Source organism: Drosophila arizonae, chromosome 2 (assembly GCF_054131065.1).
Source record: "Drosophila arizonae isolate 15081-1271.41 chromosome 2, UAZ_ARI_1.0, whole genome shotgun sequence".
NCBI classification, from domain to species: Eukaryota; Metazoa; Arthropoda; class Insecta; order Diptera; family Drosophilidae; genus Drosophila; species Drosophila arizonae.
Genome location: NC_142922.1, coordinates 505,210 through 511,916, shown reverse-complemented (window position 1 = coordinate 511,916; position 6,707 = coordinate 505,210).

Genomic DNA, 6,707 nt, shown 5'->3' with positions numbered 1-6,707 from the left:
TAAACTAATTAATTATTAATTTAATCACTTGGCAAAAACAAAGAGTGAACAAAATCAAAAACGAGTTGGATACACATAAAAGTAACACGACGGGGTACTCGATCGGGCAATGCCTGACTAGCAAGATACCCTGTCGAGTCTAGTTAGCTCTACGAATCTCCAAGTTAAACATTATACCTCTATCTCAAGCTATCGAGGTTTGCCTAAATATACACAAAGTCTCACAATCGATATTTATCGATATCAAGTTGATGGACTAAGAACAAGCTAGTTCAATTTAATTGTATACCTACCATTCTTTCCTACACTCTGGACTCAAGAGACTCAACATAGTATCATGATTACAGGGTATTAAATATCAAAATGAACCGCTCCAAGTGTTTAAAGCCGAGCGCGTTTTGCAGCTCGCAAAGTAACGAACGTCAGCGATTTGCATATAAAATTTACTTAAATTATTTCAATATTTATTAATTTTCAAGCAATCAGCATACCTCGTAAATTATGTGCATTTAGTGCGGGTATTATAGCAAGACCTAGAAAAGCATACAATTGTATTAGAATGTCATTTTGAGCTAAGACAAAAAAGGAATGTGGGCGGGAAACCAAAATATCCTGAAAATTTGGAAAATGGGCGTATGGAAATTTGAAAATATGAATTGTGTGCAGATAAACGAAAATGGAGCAGCATCGCATTGCATTCAGAGGATGCTTATCTTACAGGGTATCTAATCGTCTAACAGTCTGATTAGAAATTGCTTTACTGGTTTCCGAATATTTCAAAGTGAAGCGGACGGACATAGCCGGCGTTGGCTACCGTTTTGCGGGCCAGTTCAAAGGGTTTTCGGAACGCCGCCGCCGGCGCACACATTTTTCACTCTCAAGCTGAGCGTCTGCTGCTTCTTCTTCATCAGCCTCAGAGTCTGTGACCTGTGAGGCACCTGGCAGCACTTTTAAAAAACTGAAGCGCGCCATCAATCGTCGCCAACAACAACAACAACAACAGCAGCCGCAGCAGCAGCAGCAGCAGCAGTCGATCGTTTGTTAATAATTTGAATAATCAAGCTATCAATTCCGCTGCTAATGATGCCGACCGATTGCCGAGGAGAGCTGAGATGAGCTGAGCAGCCAGGCAGCTCCAGTTGGAGCTTCAGTATAATTTGGCGCTTATCGCGCCGCCAACGAACCGATTCGATTGTCTTCTAACAGTTCGTAAACTAGGCGGAAAACCCCATTACATATGCATGAGCAGCCAGCTGGACGCGAGATCTTTCTCGGCCATATCTGTAGTTTGGAAAGCAATTTATTTTCATTTTCAAATGTGTGACAATGCGACGCATGCGTTCGAGATAAAGAAACTTTTTAGAGCTACCTACGTTCGCCTGCTCTAGCAACCTACCACACTTCCTCCCTCTCCTCTCTAGGCTCCCCGTCAGATGAAGCTGGGCGTGATTAATGCGTTTTGAAAGTGCTCTGGGCGAAAGTTGCGGCTGGAAAATGTTTAATTGAAATCATTGGCTACAGACGGACAGAGAGAGGGAGAGAGAAATAGACAGAGAGGGAGCAAGTCGGAAGTTGTGCTTGTGCGAAAGAGCTAGCTGATATACTTTATGGCTATGGAGCACAAATGACTTGCCCATTACCGTTGGCATTTAGTTTTAGTAGCTGAGAAATTTGCTCAGCCAAATTGAGGCGAACTCTAATTATGGGAAGCAAGAGTGAAAAAAAAAAATACAAAAAACTCCCAGCACTTCCGTGAAAACAAATAGAAAAGCATTTAGAGCTCGCTATTATCATGCGTAACTGTCGAAACCCATTAATCGCATCAACTAAAAATGACTAATGAACGCAGCTCATGAGCGGTCACAGCAACTCTCTCTCTCCCTTTCTCTCTCGCTCTATTTCACTATCTCTCTCTCTCTCTCTCTCCTGCTCTCTTTCGCTCTGTCTTTTGCTAAGTGAAAAAGCTAGGAGTTAGTGCACAAAATGGTTCGAGTCCAAACGGAAATAGCTCAAATGGCTTTTCTTATTTCCATATCATTTGTACTTCCTACAATTCTGTTCGTGGCATCATACCCTGTACAAAGTAGGGAAAGTGTAATAGACTAGAATAGAGATAGCTAAAGTACCTTAATTCGTATTCGTGGTTTGGAATATAAATTATCTGTGAGTCCACCCACGTCTTCTTCTAACTGTTGACTGCAGAGTATCTATAGATGCATTTCCTTATCATACCTATATTTGCATTTTCCATATATTACAGGGTATCTGATCATCATCAACAGACTTCAATTCGCTTCATTTCATTCGGCTGCTTGTTAAACTGTTTTGCGTACTTCCTGCTCCGTCACATTGTCAGCAATTATGCGCACAGCTCACACGATCAAGTGCCCTGTGCAGACGACCTACATCATGTTGCCACAGCGCGGCACTTGCAACGCCAGGTTGCAAGCTAACTGGCGCCCCCCAAAGGAAAGAAGAGAAAAGCTTGCAAAGGCCCGACCCCGAGGCGCGACTTTTGCTCGCTGCTGATTATGATAAATGTAAACAATTCAGCTTGGCATACAAATGCAATCAAAGGACTGCAATTACTTCCAGCCAAAACCAGTTAAGAGAGGGAAAGAGTGAGAGAGAGTAAAGAGAGTGACGGAAAGAGAGGCTGTACAAACTGCCCTCCCAATGCGATGATCAACGCATCCGCAGCGCCGTCTTTGAGAACAAGTGTGTATTCGAGTCTGTATGTATAGGTGTCTGTGTGCATGTGTGTCTGTGTGTGCAATAGAGATATAAAAGCTAAATTGGTAACTCATACTTAATTTGCTGGCGGCACCTTTGAACACGCTGCCAATTAGCCTACACGGCCGACACCTCGAGTCCGCTCAGAGTTCCCCACAAAGGATATCCAAAAATCCAGTCAAGATGGGGAAAGGGTGGAAGGGGGCAAATGGAAATGATACAGCAGAAAATGGCAAGGAAAGGCAAAGCAAGGCGAGCCGAAGCGAAGCGAGGCGCACTCAAAGCTATTTGTTTCATTCATTCATTCATTCATCCATCCATTTGATCATGATGATGCGCATTTCTATGCTCCAATCCAATTCAATTCATTCCCCAGAAGAAAAAATCTCCGAAATTTATCTGTTTTCATGAATGAATGTTCATGATTCGCTTCGAATCGATCGCATTGTTAATGAAGTTGTAAATTATGAAAAGCCAAATTTAAATCGAGTAAAACTCTTTGAAAAGAATCGCAGAGAAGCTATTTCTGGCACAAAAGGTAAATAAATTGATGTAATTAAATAGCGTAAATAATAAGAGTGGCATCAAGTTACAGAGCTAGACAGAGATTGAAACTTTTTATGATCTTAGCTTACTGATAGATTTATCTAAAATCATAGGAAGAAGTATGTGTTACAAAATCCAAAAAGTAAATATGTACTTGATCAAGACAATGAGCCGGATGTATATTGCTATGTTCGTCCTTCCGACCTTACATCCTTCTGTCCACATGAACGTATCTCGTAGGCTACAAAAAGTAAAGGCTGGTTTATACATTTTTTCGTTAACAAATTACATCTACATACGCAAAAATGTACTCTTAAGGAAAATACAATGAATAAATAATTAGAAAAAATAATTAGAAGAAAATATTTAGAGTTTCAGATAGCATATATCATCTCATTATGAAAACTTCCTTAAAATAGTTCATCCAAAACAATATTTATTCTAAAATTCTTTTCTCAGAGCAAAGTCGGTGCAAACTTTACTTGTTTTATATATTTATGTGCGGGACCATTAAGACAGAAATGAAGATCAATACAAGGTCTAGGGTGCTTCCTAGTCGTGCACTCCCGACTACTTGCTTAACACAAATATTGTATACTCCAGTATAAATAAAATGCAAATAAAAAATTAATCTTGGTGATAAAAGTAGAAGAAAATGATTCGATAATAAACATCATTTGAAAGCGTGGGATGATAGATCTTTGTCTGCCTATTCTTCTGGTTCTACCTTGTTCTATATAGAGGAAATAGTGAAACGTCGCTTAGTCAAACGTTTCTAGCTACTACAACAGCAGCCGTATTGCTTATCTTTTAAGATGCGCTGCTCCACTTAGAACAGAGATAAAGCTTTGGCCAACTGAAGATCAGAGACAGACAGAAAAATGCCGACGAGATCCATAAGCATATCCAGTTCCAACTGCCAGCTAACGATCAATTAGTCGACTCTCGGGCAGAACACACACGAAGAAAGCCTCCAGCTACCAAATATACAGCACAGATATGTACATATGCATACATATGTATGTATATATATACCCGTGTATATGCATATGTATGTATCTTTGTTTCTTTGATATTTGATGAACGCGCCCGTGTCGGGATCCATTCGAAAAGTCGTTATGGCCACTTAATTCGTTTGATGCCAATGAATTGACGTTGACGCCATACCGCTATATCATCGATAAGAGGAGCATGTGTGGAAGAGAGAGGGGGAGAGTGGAACAGCGCTGAGGTAGCCAGACAAAGATATTGTGGAAATCAAAAGTTTCACAGCTCCAACTACAAAAGTGTTAATGTCTGTCACTTAAGTAAGCGACACGATACACACTCACACACACACGCACACTGACACACACACTCACACACACTCACGCACACACACACAGCACACACGCCGCTGACATTAAGCTTCATCAGAGTTTTCAACTTTTAACTCCAATTTGCATACAAATTAGACGACGAGCACTCAAGCCAGAGATTTGTTTCTCTTCTTCTTCCCCCTCTTTATGGGGTATTTGGGCTTTAGTTTCTCGACCACAACAAAGAGCCGAATCGAAGACAAAAATCCCCATCTTAAATGCAGCCAAGGGCCAAACAGCTACCGATTTTATTATTGATAATGTTTTGATTTATCTCCGCACAGGTTTCGGGCAGACAAATTGCGTTTCGCAGCGAGGATGAGATGTGACTTCTTTTGCCCCCCAGGCTGTGCATCTGTATGTTCAGCTTCCTCTTCTTCCTCATCTCGTTGTCAATGTGAATGCGGTTGCAACTTCATACGAGTGGCAACAACTTTGTTCTTGTTACCTTCATTTAAGCACTTGCGGCTTTCGGTTCCATTTGAGAGCGTCAATCTAAGCATACACTGAGCGTAAATTGCGGGTCGTTTTGCTGTTTTTTATTGTGTAATTTAAATGTTTTGCCTAAACATTAATTAGATCAATCTCAGCTGATATTAGCCACGTTTTTCTCTCCGTGCAATGGATATATTTCAATTCAGCTTCCTTCCCTTTTAACTCAGTTTTTGCAGATTCTATTAGCTTTTTCTTCGAGTGTGGCTCACATTGGTAACTGCTATAGATATTACATGCAAAGTACTTTTGGTTTGTGCATAATTATTTGCCAAAATGTTGACAGCTACAGGTGTGTGTGTGTGTGTGTGTGTGCCTCTGTCTCCTTGTGTCTGTGGTCATTGCCTCTGTCTGCATGCTGTCAACCAGTGTGACCAAAACCGGGCACTCATAAGCGCATTCGTCACAGTTTTTGGGCACAGCTGAAGCTACGGCTGAGACTGAGGCACTCTGACTCTCTGTGGTTGTGGCAGAGGTTGAGGCTGAGGATCGCTGCGAGCTGTTCATTAATTGGCATGCATTTTGTGCCGTTTGACAACGGACGTGGCACAACTTCATCATCGGGAGCCGCAGCAAACAAAAGAGGCGACATTAATGCATTGCTCGCCGAAGGGGCGTGACAAATTCAACAACAGTAACAGCAACAACAATGGGCAATGACTTTATTACCAATGTGACACTCGTGGCTGGCTTCTAACAGCTCATGTCGCATCCCTTCCCGTTGCCATTGTATATAATACAACACTCCCAGGAGCTCGTTCTCTGCATCCCAAGGGGATTGAGGACTCCGCCAGCTGTATCTGGCTGCCCGTCCCTCCGTCCGTCTGTCTGTCTGTGTGACAATAAACACTTTAGCTATTTATGAGGTTTTAATGAACACACTCGGGCTCGGGCCGCCATCTTGTGCTGACTAATGAAAAGGATACCGATACATGCATTTGGCTTATGAATTTGCACAAATTTTTTGTAGGCGTGGCGAATGTGACTCGAGTGGCCGGGCTAGGGGCGCGCGCTAATTATGATTGACAGGGCGTGTCGCCTCTATTGAGGCGCCCAATTAAGTCGCATTTTGTAATTGATTTTGAATATGTTTGGATGGCAAAGGCAAAGGCAAAGCTGACGAACGCATAGTTGCTATGCCGCAATAACTTTTCTAAATTGAAGTGAACAATAACTGAGAGGTATTATAGGTGGATCGTTTCGACTAGAGAATGCCCTATATGTAGTAAATGAGATGAACAAACTGAAGTGAAGTAGTCGAGCTGCAAGAACTTTGCCTCTGCAGTTTACAAAACAGACAAATAGATATGAGTCAATTCCCAAAAATCATGATGATTACGAATGTATACATATAATGAACTATCTCAATCTTCCTTATGCCTGCAACATATTTCAGCATATAACTGAGATACCCTAACTACACGTACTCAATAAATCAGAAGCTACAACAACAACATCTAGAACAGCAACAACAGCAACAATGGCCACATTTAAGTCAGTCAAGTGCAATGCATTTATCAAGCCACACGGCCATCTTATAAGCAAAATAGAACAGCATGAAACGAAAGAAACTAACGG